The 13,716-nt window shown below is 44.7% G+C and overlaps 1 protein-coding gene across 37 annotated transcripts in view; it reads right to left on the bottom strand.

Moving 5' to 3' along the window:
- Positions 1–13,671, bottom strand: part of Cfap74 (cilia and flagella associated protein 74) — a 75,961-nt gene extending 62,290 nt beyond the window's left edge. For 14 of the 37 annotated variants that reach the window (XM_036179047.1, XM_036179035.1, XM_036179054.1 and 11 more), the window contains exon 1: positions 222–665. The gene's annotated coding sequence lies outside the window, so the exon portion shown is untranslated. Of the gene's footprint in view, positions 1–221; positions 669–13,462 lie in introns of those variants that run through there. The other 23 variants (XM_036179041.1, XM_036179031.1, XM_036179038.1 and 20 more) reach the window with 6 other exon arrangements.
- Between the last annotated feature and the right edge of the window lie 45 nt (positions 13,672–13,716).

The raw sequence follows: 13,716 nt of genomic DNA, 5'->3' as shown, positions 1-13,716 counted from the left end.
ATGATTAAAGGCTTGTGCCACCACTGCCCGGCTTGGATGTGAATCTTACTCACATCTCTCGAAGACTGGTGCCTGGTCCTCTCCAGCAAGGTTTGACTCTGCCTCTTCATAAAATGTGGTAACCGCGTGGCTCAAAACCATGGGCCACACAGAGAAGCCAGCCACCTATGTCCAGCACATCCTCAGGGCAGCCCCCGGCAGAACGCATCATCAGTACCCACCTCTCTGGCCAGTCCAGGAATGTCCCTCGGTGATGACACTTCAGCAAAGGTCCTCCAGGAATGGACTGTTGCCCAAACCCTTCAGGAACGGCTCCTCCGTAGTGGTTCCTCAGCAACAGCCCCTAAAGAATGGTCCCTGAAGACGGCCCCTTAGCAATAGCCCCTCCCAAATGAGCCCTAGGCAGTGGTCCCGCAGAAGGGTCCCCCCACCCAGAAACAGCTCCTCGCCGACTTCCTCAGCAGTGGCCCCGGAGAAACAGTTTCTTGGCACCAGTTCCTCAGAAATGTCCCCCTTAACGGCTAGCCGACTGCCAGCGGAGATCTGAGGCTGCGTAGTTTGGGCCTGCAGCTCCATGGCAACGGAAGGCTGCGTTGTATTAGCAGGCAGGTCGGTGCTTGCTCCAAAAGAGCCGGCGCGGCGCGCAGGCGTAGTGCAGCTGTGCTGCTTGTCCTGAGAGCTGAGTCTAAACTGATGGTTGCCCAGACAGTTAATTCTCCTGGAGACTGGGGCAAGTACTTGATGACTTGGCTAAAGCCAGTCTGTTGCAGCTTGGGTCAGCTCCTACCTTAAAAATAAAAGAACGTTTACATGAAAGTTGTAATCTCCTGCGTCTCTTTTAAAAAATGAAAAACTACTGGGCGGTGGTGGCACGTGCCTATAATCCCAGCACTCGGGAGGCAGAGCCAGGCGGATCTCTGTGAGTTCGAGGCCAGCCTGGGCTACCAAGTGAGTTCCAGGAAAAAGGTGCAAAGCTACACAGAGAACCCTGTCTCGAAAAACAAACAAACAAAAACAAAAACAAAAAATGAAAGACTGGCACCACATGCTTGGATGCTTTGGATCCGAATTCCGACTGTCCTAGGCCCTGTGCAGCCAGCGTCCTGCCCTCTAGATGGTGACATCTGATTCATCTGTGTCCATAGGGCCCTTTGGGGTTGTGTTTGGTCGTTTAGGTTGGCGTTGTTGCTAATCCGGACCCTTGGTGGACTCAACGGTGGACAGGACAGGACAGGACAAGACATCGGGGTTACAGGGATGACTGGTGATCCCTTAGTTTCATCTTGGAGATGGAGAACCTTCAGCTTCAAGAAATCCTCAAAAAGTACAGAGGCTGTAGAAATCACGATGGAGATTGGCGGGGAATACCTTTGCACTCTCTTTACTGCAGCCAGATACTTTCCCTCTCCAATTGTAAGCTTGAGGAATACCACTGCAATACTGTATCAGTACCTTATAGGTGTGTGGGTGAGTGTATGTGCTGGAGAACGAACCCAGGTGTTCTATAAATCTGGAGCTTTGTCTATGGAAGCTTATGTCCTAGTTTGTTTCTCGATTTCTACGTGAAACACCCAAAGAACTTGGAAAAGATAGCCCATAGGCACTCCTCTGGCTGTGAGAGTGTGAGCTGAGCCTCCTTTTCCTATACTGCCCTTGATAAATGGGTGAGCAGGGTTGTGAAACAACCATATCCACTGCTATAGTTTGAGTATGAAGAGTGTTCCCCCACCACAAAGGCTCACCTGTCAAAGGCTTGGTCCTCAGCTGATGGATCCAATCATTGAGAAGTCTTGGCTCATGAGGCCTCTGACTTCATCAATGAATTAATCCCTCCAATTTGATGGCATTGTTGGGAGGTGGCAGAAAATGAGCAGGTGACAGTTGAAGGAAGGAAGTCATTGGAAGAGGTACCTGGAAGACGTAAATGCCTCGACCCCTCCCTGTCACCCTTTCTGCTTTCTGGCAACCATGTGGTAAGCAACTTTGTTCTGCTACACCCTTTTCATGATGCTCTGTCTCACCACAGCCAAGAAACTTTTGAAATGTTGAATCAATAAAATTTTCCAGCTGGGTTTAGTGATGCAGGCTTCTAATATCAGGAGGCTGAAGCAGGAGGATAGCAAGTTCAAGGATTACTGGGCTAGATAAAAATTTAGGGATAGTTTTCGCCCCTCAACAAGATCTGGAATCAAAATAAAAGGGGCTGGTATTGCAGCCAAGCCAGAGAAAACTTGCCTTCCATGCACACCGTCCTAAATTCAATCCCCATAACAGTAAAATAAACAAATATATAAGTAAGTCTTCTCTTTTAAGTTGCCTCAAGTGTTTATTACAGGGACAAAACTCTGATTAACACATGCAGAGGATTCCTCTAGTGGATACTCTACTCCTCTGTTGGCTGGCCAAACCTGTGAGGTATACACCTCTCCCTTCTATTGAAATATGTCAGTTGAGGATCAAGAATTGGAGGCTTCCACAGCCCAACTCTTTTTCCTCATCATCCCAAGATGTGAGCACCTACTAAATTGTATCTCTCGTTCTATCCTGTGACCACTACTTGGAGGGCACTTGTTGACACAATGGTGCCAATAGTGGTCTGAGAAAGCTGACTGTAGGGGATTTGGAAATAAGTTAGTGAGTCACTGTCCCCTGGGCAATGAGGAGCCCTGCTGGGTAGCATGTGAATGCCTTATATACAGAGGCAGCTCATCAGTCAGACTTTTACTGTCAACAAATTGAGATGAGATGGCTGGTGCAATGATGTGGGCTTTAGGAAAAAGAGTGTGTTTGTGGGATATAGAGAATACCTGTTGTTCCACCTGTTGTTCATTTGCATTAGCACCTTATTAAAGGATCATGAAAAGTTGGAAACTGTCAATAAAATGTCAATATTGGTGTGAAATCTGGTGCCACTGTGGTAGTTGGTAGGCACCTGGTCTCTCACAATAAGAGCAAAGGAAAAGCAATGCCAGAGTAAGGATTGAGTAGTTTGGTCACTGACCTCTAGCAATGAGTGAATCTCGGTTGAACAGGCTTACCACAACTAGGCCATGGCCTTAACTTGTGGACTAATGCCTGGGACTGTGGGGTGGGCAACCAATGGATGTCCTTGAGTATTTGGTTGTCCTGACTCTTCTGAAATGATTTCAGAGCATTCAAAGGAAGCTCCTGCCTCACTAAGAAGAGGCAGTACCCCAAAATGTTCATGAAGACTCTGTAGAGGTCTCCCCAAGGGGTAACAAGGTTCCCTTTGCTATCTGTCTTTATCCTTTCTCCTGGTTACCATAAGGGGCAAGATACTCTCTAGCCTACTAATAAATAAATTCTACAGGGGACCACTGACTTGGACTGACCTCCCAGGCCCCAACAGACCAGATCAAATCAAAGTCAGTCACACTGAGGTTCCACATCACCAGCAAAAAGCAGGGTGTTTATTTGACCTGAGAAACTGGGAGACAAGTGTGATAGCCAAGGAATTTCACACGGATCAAGGCAAATAAATCAGGAAATGTCTCATTGTTGCTCAAATTTCTTTCTTTCTTTCTTTCTTTTTTTTAAGATTTATTTATTTTTTATGCATACAGTGTTCTGTCTGCATGTGTCCTTGCAGGCCAGAAGAGGACACCAGATCTCATTGCAGGTGGTTATAAGCCACCATGTGGTTGCTGGGAATTGAACTCAGGACCTCTGGAAGAGCAGCCAGTGCTCTTAACCTCTGAGCTATCTCTCCAGCACCTCGAATTTCTAAACAGTCTTTTAATAAAAACCCAGAACCAGATATCAGGGTAAATGCTGAAAGATCAGAGAGACAAAGGAACAAGCCGCTGCCACATCTTACCCCTTGGACTCCTTAGCTTGAAAAGTTCTCCAGTCGGAAGGCCTTTAGTTCCTGTCTCCTTACGCCTTATATACCTTTCTCTGCCCAGCCATCACTTCCTTTCTAGTGCTGGGTTTAATGGCATGTGTGCTTCCCAAGCAAAGGCATGAGATTTCAAGTGCTGGGATTAAAGGCATGAGACCCTCAAGTATTGGGATTAAAGGTGTGTGCCACCACTGCCTGGCTCTGTTTCTCTCCTCGACTGAGTCAATCTCATGTAGCCCAGAGCAGCTATGAACTCACAGAGATCCGGACCAATCTCTGCCTCCCAAGTGCTAGGATTAAAGGTGTGTGCCACCATTGCCTAGCCTCTATGATTAATATAGTGGCTTGTTCTGTTCTCTGATCTTCAGGCAAATTTTATTAGGGTACACAATATATCACCACATTACACCAAGACATGTAATAATCAAACAGAAATAAGAGATAAATAAAAAACTCCTTGGGGTTGGGGATTTAGCTCAGTGGTAGAGCGCTTGCCTAGCAAGCGCAAGGCCCTGGGTCCTCAGCTCTGGAAAAATAAATAAATAAATAGACCCAATTTTACACAGTGTACCAACAAGAAACCTAGCCACAAACCAAGGGAGAGTGTAGTTGGAATCTTAACAGGTCTTATCAATAAGAACAAACCTGAGTCCAGTTATTGGGGTGACTGCTGGAAGATCAGAGAGACAGAACAAGCCACAGCTTCCTCACCTCGCCAGTTCCTCAGCTGGTCTTGTTTCCTCAGACTGCAAGCTTCTTTGTCCCCATCCAAGTGAATCTCAGCTGAACTGTGCTGCTCAAAGCCTAAAAGCTTAACCAGCCAAATGCTGAACCAGGCAAATGCTTCTAGTTTCTGGTCTTAACGTCTTATATAATCTTTCTCTTTCTGCCCCCACTCCTTGGGATTAAAGGCTGGATTTCTGGGATTAAAGGTGTGAGTCACCATGCCAGGCTGTTTCCAATGTGGCCTTGAACTCACAGAGATCCACCTGGCTCTGCCTCCCCAGTGCTGGGATTAAAGGTGTGTGCTACCACTACCTATGCTCATGTTTAATGTTGTGGCCATCCTGTTCTCTGATCCCAGATAAGTTCATTTCAGGGAACACACAATATTTTGGGGAACACAATACCACCACAGGAGAGAAATCCTGAAAACACTGAAGAGGAAAGAAAGAGAGAGAGAGAGAAAGAGAGAGAGAGAGAGAGAGAGAGAGAGAGAGAGAGAGACTGACAGGGGCACCAACGACCTAATTATCTATGCCTAGGGAAGCTGGCTGTTGAAAATAAAGGCAATGTTATGGTATGTAATTACTGGCAATAAAATAGTTTTTAAGAAATACTGGTTAGGTAGACTCTCTGGCTCAGTTAATAGACTGTTTGCCTAGCACTCACAAGACCCCATGTTTGATCCCCAGCATAAACCAGGTGTGGGGGCACAATATCTTTAATCCCAGCACTTGGGAGATAGACAAAAGGATCAGAAGTTCTGAATTACCCTTAGTTACATAGTGAGTTTAAGGACAGCCTGGGCTACATGAGACCCTGTCTCAAAAAGCACAAATTTTAAAATTGTGTGTGTGTGTGTATAGCGTGCACACGAGCTAGAGAGATGCTCAGAGGTTACAAGTGCTTTTTCAGATGTAAATTTGGTCCTCAGTACCACACTGGTACAACTGCCTGTAACTTTAGCACCAGGCAACTGAAAGCACTCTTCTGGTCCCTGGGGGCATCTGCACATACATGGCATACCACAGACGTCACATATATATGAATAAAAATAAAAGGTAGGTAAATAAATAAATAAGTTAGGGGCTGTAGTGATGGCTCAGAGGTTAAAGGTGCTTGCTGCTCCACTGGATCACAGTTAGGTTCCCACAAGTCAGTCGCTCAAAAACCTCTGTAATTCCAGCTCCAGATCTGAGGCCTTCTTCTGGACTCTGAAGCCACCTGTGCTCACAGATGTGTGCACATGCAAGTGCACACACACACACACACACACACACACACACACACACACACTTTTTAAAATAAAACAAATATTTAAGAAAAAATAAAATATTTATTTTGTGTGTATAGGTGTTTTGACTGTGTATATGTATGTATACTACATGCATGCCTGGTGCCTTTGGGGTTCAGAAGATGGTGTCAGATTCACTAGAACTGGAATTACAGATGTTTGTAAGCTACCACATGGGCACTGGTAACTGAATCCAGGTTATCTGTAAGAGCAACAAATGCTCTTGAGTGCTGAACCATCTCTATAGCCCCTAAAACAATTTTTTTTTTTAATGGAGATGAATTGGCAGTGTAACTCAGTGGTACAGCAATCATATAACATATGTGGAGTCCTAGCTTCAACCCCTTGTGCTGCAAAACACACAAATAAATACATACATGAAAAAATAAGGAGGCTGAGTGGTGGTGGCACATGTCTTTAATCCCAGCATTCAGGAGGCAGAGGCAGTCAGATCTCTGTGGTCCTGATCTTGGAGGCTAGCCTGGTCTACAAAGCAGGTTCCAGGACAGGCTGCAAAGCTACACAGAGAAACCCTATTTCAAAAAAAAAACAAAACAAAACAAAAACAAAAACAAAAAAAAAGGAAATTTCTGTTTCTTTCCTCATATCTAGGACAACTTTAAAAAACTGAAAAAATATATAATACGATAGTAATTCTCAAGTATTGGGCAACAGAGAGCCAAGGATAATGACCTTGGAGATGGACCGTGCATAAGATAGCCCATCTAATTTTTATGTCACCCTGAAAAAACACCATGATGAAGGAACTTTATAAAAGAAAGCTTTTAATTTGTGGCTCATAGTTCCAGAGGGCTAAAGTTCATGACCATCATGGTGGGGAGCACGGCAGCAGCAAGGCAGACCGGGGGCTAGAGAAGTAGTTCAAAGCTTGTATCTAATCCACAGCCACGAGGCAGAGAAAAAGAGCACTGGAAATAACCTGAGTTTTTGAAACCCCAAATCCAGTCCTCAGTGACACCACATCTCTTAATCCTACCCAAATGATTCCACCAAATGCGGACCAAGTATTCAAATATATGAGCCTATGGAGGCCATTCTTGTTCAAACCATCACAGAGCCCTCAGATGATGCCAACTTCTACTGAGGAAAGTTTCCAGATCATGTCAAGGCAAGAGAGCAGCAATGAAGGAAAATAGATAATGTGGATTATTTAATAAAGATTAAAAACTCTGGGCCTTCAAAAGTTTGGTTGAAGTGAAAAATAAATAGAGAAACCCCAGACTGGGTGAAGATATTTATAAAATGTCTTTCTAAAACAAATGTAACTACTCAGTTCAACAAATGGGAGGCAAATAACCTCACAGTTTTAATTAGTAAGAAATTAAAAGAAAACACCTAAAAAGGCACTCAGCATCTTAGTCAATGAAAAAAATTTCACATTATTTCTGCAATGAGATACCTCTTCCTAGCTGTAGATTGGTCCAAATTATAGATTTGGAATGTTAAGTGTTGGTGAGGAGGTGAGGCAACATGAAATCTCACACATCTCTAAATGGTACAGCCACTTTGGAGAGCAGATTGGCAGTCTTTTATAAACTAAGCATTTGTTCCCCTAAAATCCAACAATCCTACACCTACATATTTATTCAAAAGAAATAAAAACATATGTCCACTCAAAGACTTGTACTTGAATGTTCAAAGCATTTTTACTTATAATAGCCTAAACTGGATACTCAAATGACCATCAACAGGTGGGAAGTTAGACAAATTATACTCAAGGCAATACAACTCAGCAAAAAATAACACTGATGGCTAGGCTTGGTGGTGTAGATATAACCGTCTTGTTAAATAAGAAACACAGAGGCAAATACAGAGTTAAAAGCCAAGAGGTCAGAGCAACAGCTGAGAGCTGAAAACCTTACCCTTCACTGCTGCTGCTGTCTTTCCTCTCTGCAAGAGACCTACTTCCTGTGTCCTGTCTTTTTTATAGACTTTCTGTTCTGCCTTCTCATTGGTTGTAAACCCAACCACATGACCTCCTCATCACTGCCTGTCTGTACAGACCTCCAGGTCTTCTATGGTTGGTATTGAGATTAAAGGCATGTGTCGCCATGCTGGCTGTATCCTTGAACACACAAAGATCCGCCTAGCTCTGCCTCCCAAGTGCTGGGATTAAAGGCGTGCACCACCACCACCCAGCTTCTGCTATGGCTTGCTCTGACCCCAGGGCAATTTTATTAATATACAAATAAAAGCACATTTCAGTACAATTAAAATATCACCATATGGTGGTGCACACCTTAAATCTCAGCACTCAGAAGGCAAAGGCAAATAGCTTTCTGTGAGTTCAATACCAGTCTGATCCACATAGCAAGTTCCAGGCTTCCCAGGGCTATATGGTAAGACTCTGCCATCCCTCCCTGTCCGCCAAAATGCTGATGCATGCAGCAACAAATGTGTGGTTGTTCTCAGCTCTGCAGTCAGATGTCACCTGAGGATTCAGGGGGCTCCATGTTCACTAGGCATTACCCACTTCCAAGCTTACTGAGAGAGGGGGACAGGATTTAGGTCCTCTATCTGGGGACTGGGGCCTATGTTCCCCCTGGCTATGAATATATCAAAGCTTACCTCATTTCCTGCTCTGCCATCTGTCAGCTCACATTGAGCGAGGGGCTCCATCAAAGAACAGAAACACCAGAAATGCTCATAAGACTTAAGCCAATGACTTTTATGACCAAGTCTGGTGATTCCTTATCACCCCAGGGATATCATTACAATTTGCTGGCTCCAGATTATACAACAGGAAATGAGTTCTAAAAATTAGAGGCAGGATCATTGGAAGCAACTTTGGAAGGCTATCTATACCAGTTTCATACTGTGTGACTCCATTTATAAAGTATGAAAAAAAGGACAGAAATTCTACTTTAAATGTTATTTTAGACAGGGTCTTGCTATGTAAACTAGATGGTCTTGGACATGCTAATGTAGACTAAGTTGGTTTTGAACTCTACTGCCTAGCCTCCTGAGTACTAGGATTGAAGGAATTCACCACCAAGTCTAGCTAGGAAACTTTCTTTGACTTCTCCGACATCAGCATACATAATCAAAGAATGCAGGTCCAGAAGACAGACCAATGGTAACCCTTCCTCACAAGGTGCCCAGGGCAGCCACAGGAGCTCCAATCTGACCCCCTGTATATGAAGTCTAGTGTTGGATCTCCCTAGAGGCCATTTTCAGTTTTGTGACATAGACTCAATGATGCTCATATCTAGTGTAGAGTTTTTCTCACTTGGTTGACAGCTCTTTTGTTAGAAATGTTAATTTGTGTCTAACATTTTCTATCATGTGAAAGACTTCAAAATGTCACTTTCCTCCTCTTCTTCTTCTTCTTCCTCTTTTTTTTTTTTTTGGTGGTGGTGGTGGGGGGAGGTTTCCAAGATAAGTTTTCTCTAAATAACAGTTCCAGCTGCCCTAGAACCTGCTCTGTAGTCCAGGCTGGCCTCAAACTCACAGAGCCTGGCTCTGCCTCCCGAGTGCTAGGATTAAAGGCTTGCGCCACCACCCAGTAAAATGTCACTTTCAAAACAAAATTTGAGAATAGAATTCAAACTTTCTACACTAAATTCAAGTAACAGTACTTTGATGCCTGTCTTGCTCTAGGCAGAAACAAATGTTCTAAGTGTCCCAGATAACTCTTCAGTGGTGCTTAAGATTGAGATTACTAAGGAAATGACAGCTAAGCCCTTTTCTGAGTGGACTGCATGCCTTCTTTGCATAGACTATAGAGTTTAGTCTGCTCCGAGTGTTTTGTACGTGATCCTTTCTGCCAAGTTTCTCCTGCTATCCACATGAACAATCTAACTGAAAATCACAGGATTAATAATTACACTCTAGGCTCAATGAACCCCTATTTGTGTCACTGTCATTTTTCTCTATTTAGTACATTTTCCCAGGAAAATAACAAAGCAAATTCACAATTGAATCAGACAAGGATTTTAAATTTAGCAAATGTAGTTTCCTCTTGCAGGCTGTGTGACTCACCTCTACCTCCTGGGGCCAACCTGCTGCTGTGGTACTGCAGTAATGGGCTTAGGCTAGCTCCCCTGTCCAAGCCTCATACTTGTCCCCTCCCTTACCATGTGCTGGGTGCACCAACAAAGCGATCATCCAAACCTACAGCAAGGAAGACTGCAGGCAGTCATGATTGTTGAGCTCCCCAGAAGACCATTCCTCTGTGGCTTTATCAGTGCCACAAGGGCCTTGCTATTCACAGATGAACTGAACTGGTGACTCCTGCGGCTGCCTATAGAGGCAGGATTTTCAGCCTTCCAGGTTTCCTGCTCAGTCCCATTTGGGGAGAGCAACATGCCTCCTTGCCCGGAACAAAGAGTCATAGCAGTCAATGCCTTGATTATCCAACCAAGGGTTCTCAATAGATTCTACCTGATTCATGTCCAATACGTAGTAATGGAGGTATATTAGTAGGTCTATCTGACAAAGTATCTGAAAAGGGCAACTTAGAGAAGGAAGGGTTTATTTTAGTTCACAATTTAGAGGCACAGTCCATTACGGTGGGGGAAGCTTGGCAGGGAGAGCAGCTCTGGCTCTGGTGTCAGCAGTGAGGCAGCTGGTCACGGTGCATCTGCAGTCAGAAAGCCAAGAAAGATGCTTGTGCTCAGCACCTTGCTTTCTCTTCTGTTCCCTTCTATTATTCAACTTGGGACCCCAGCCTATGGAATGGCGCCACTGACATTTAGGGTGAGTCTTCCATTTGCAGTTGAAATGTTCTGAAAAATACTTGCCTAGAAACTCCCAAAGGTGCTTCTCCTAGGTGATTCCTAAGCTATCAAGTTGATGATGAAGATGAATCATTGATGCAGATGCCTGAAGCATGAATAGTGATAGGGATCAAACCAGTAGGCTTGAACTCCCAGTTTTGTTTTTTTGGTTTCTTTTTTTACTACTGTTCTTTTTCTTCTTCTTCTTCTTTTTTAAGATTTATTTGTTTTCATTTTATGTGTATGAATGTTTGCATACGTGTGCACCACATGCGCACCTGGTTGGCTATGGATCCCCTGGAACTAGATGGTTGTGAGCTGTTATGTGGATGCTGGGAATCAAACCCAGCTCCTCTATAAGAGTAGAAACTGCTTTTAACCACCGAGCCACTGCTGTGGATATCACTCTGTGTAAACAAAATGCTGATTGGCCAGTAGCCAGGCAGGAAGTATAGGTGGGACAACAGAGAGGAGAATTCTGGGAAGTGGAAGGCTGAGGCAGAGAGACACTGCAGCCACTGCCATGAGAAGATGTTAAGATACTGGTAAGCCACAAGCCATGTGGCAACTTATAGATTAATAGAAATGGGTTAATTTAAGATATAAGAACTAGATAACAAGAAGCCTGCTGCAGCCATACAGTTTGTAAGCAATATAAGTAAGTCTCTGTGTGTTTATTCGGTTGGGTCTGAACAGCTGCAGGACTGGCGGGTGAGAGAGATTTGTCTTGACTGTGGGCCAGGCAGGACTGGAGAAAACTCCAGCTATAAGCCACCTTTCCAGTCCCACTTTACTACTATTCTATCAGGGTAGGAGGTCTCCTAATCCCTACTCTAAGTGTACCAAGACTAGAAGAGGGGCTTCTTGAGGTACTTGGAAAAGAGCACACACTTCTGAGATGGGCAGCCGTTCCGTGATCCCACAGGTCTTGTGGTTGCAGACAGTGATTGGGGTTCTCCTCAGAGCAATAATGGGAATGGAGTGGAAAACCTGTAAAAACAATCTGTAGTGTCTTCAGAGGAAGAAGCAGGCTGGGCATATTAGAAACAGCCCGAGACTCTAACAGATACACAGGGCCAACTCTCTGTTTCCTCTCGGGTGAGTATGTTCCATGGTTGTCTTTCCCAATTCCCTTAGTAGAGCCCACATGGAGAAGAAGATGAAGAGAGAACTAGTTACACATATTGGTGGGGAGGAACCAAACCTCAGAAACTACTTTTCAGAAATCTTAGTAGGAACAAAGTTTTGAAAGCTTGTAATCCCAGGACTTGAAGGGAAGCAGGATGATCAGGGGTTCAGAGCCATCCTTGGCTGTATAGCAAGTGGCCAACCTAGACTACATAAGGAAAAACAATAAAAAATGTCTAAGGAATGCCTTGTGCTGGAAGCTCCATAACTCATCTTTGTCTAACATCTCTGTCTGGCCAGTCATCCCCAGGGAACTTAGGCCACCTGAGTTTAAGAAATTCTTGCTACATTCATTAGGTTGGATCTAAACAACTCATCTTCTGCTTCAATCTCCCAAGTAGCCGGAACTACAGGTGTAGTGTACACCATTGGTAGGCTGAATCTTCCCATTAAAAAAAAAATGTTTATTTATTTTTATGTGCATTGCCTCTGTAAGGGTGCCCAGTCACCTGGAACTGTTGTTACAGACAGCTGTGAGCCGCCATGTGGTTGCTGGGAATTGAACCTGGATCCTCTGGAAGGACAGTCAGTGTTCATAACTGCTGAGCCATCTCTCCAGCCCTGAATCTGCCCATTATAACGTGTTTTGTGTGATCCCAGGCACCTAGTGAAGTCAGTAAATGAGGCTGAACAATGACTAAAGTTTGTGATTAGCCTTTAAAGGGAATCCTCCAGGGCTGGAGAGATGGCTCAGCAGCTGAGAGCACTGGACCCAGAGGACCCAGGTTCAGTTCCCAACACTCACATGACCACTCACACCTGTTTGTAACTCCAGTTCCAGGGCTTCTGACGCCTTAACACAGACATATGTGCAGGCAAAACACCAATGAACACAAAATAAAAACAAATTATGTATCTTCTTAAAAAGGGGAATTCTCCAACACTTCATAGTCAAAAGAGTTAAAATGGAAGATATGTCCAGGGAAGAGCACACTAATTGGTTATCCAATAGTCAAATGATCATCTCTGAAAACAAAATACAACTAACATTATACAGACTGAGCAGGTTATATTTAGGAATACATATGTAGACACATACACATATTTGCATGTAACAACAATTAATGAAATAGAGACCACAAATTTGAAAGAGAGGAAAAAGGAGTATATGTGAGAGGTTGGAGGGAGAAAAGGAAAGAGCAAAATGATAGAATTATATTATAATTTCAAAAGTGAAAGAGGTAATTTTTTAAAATGGAAGATGTGTGAATCTTCTGCTTTCCTATGGAGGGTCGATGTCAGCATTGTCAATAGGACATGTCCTAATTGGTGTGGACAGGTGAGACGGGGCCTGACCATCCAGACTCTGTTATTAGTAGCCTCTCTTGTTCAGTAAGGTTTTTTGTTTTGTTTTGTTTTGTTTTTAACCGCAGCTCAGAGAGATAGCCAATAGTTACCAACAGCTTTCTCTATCATGGGGGAGGTCGTCGGATGGAGGGTGTCCAGGGAATAGGATGCTTTCCAAGTGCACAGCAAGCAGCTGATGCTACTAAGTGTGTGTGTGGTGGTGGTGGTGGTGCGGCGGGGGAGGGGGGTGAGGGAGCTGTTCCCTGATAGAGAAGATGATTGCTTCAGGGACGCCCCCTGCCTAGGCAAACCAGGCCTGAGACCCCCCCGCACGAACTTCCCAAGCAAGCGCCGCCTCAGGAACACTACCTGTCCGACGAAGTCCACGCAGGTCTTGAGCCCTAGTCGCCTGTGCTCCTGGCAGACACGTGGAGGAACCTGTTTGTTGACAGCAAGGGCAGCAGTTGGAGGGTCTGGGGCGCCACACTCCTGGCGGGCAATGGAGAGGACAGGGAGCGCACGCGAGGCTTAGTGAGCGCAGCGGAGCGACCATAGCTTGTTTTGGGGCGCGCAGGAGCCTCCCGGGTGCGGCGGGGCGCGCAAGCGGGGGTGGGACTGGAGCG

This window comes from Onychomys torridus, chromosome 2 (genome assembly GCF_903995425.1).
Source record: "Onychomys torridus chromosome 2, mOncTor1.1, whole genome shotgun sequence".
Lineage (NCBI taxonomy): Eukaryota > Metazoa > Chordata > Mammalia > Rodentia > Cricetidae > Onychomys > Onychomys torridus.
Note: the sequence above shows the minus strand (reverse complement) of the source record. Positions and strands in the feature narration are given on the sequence as shown.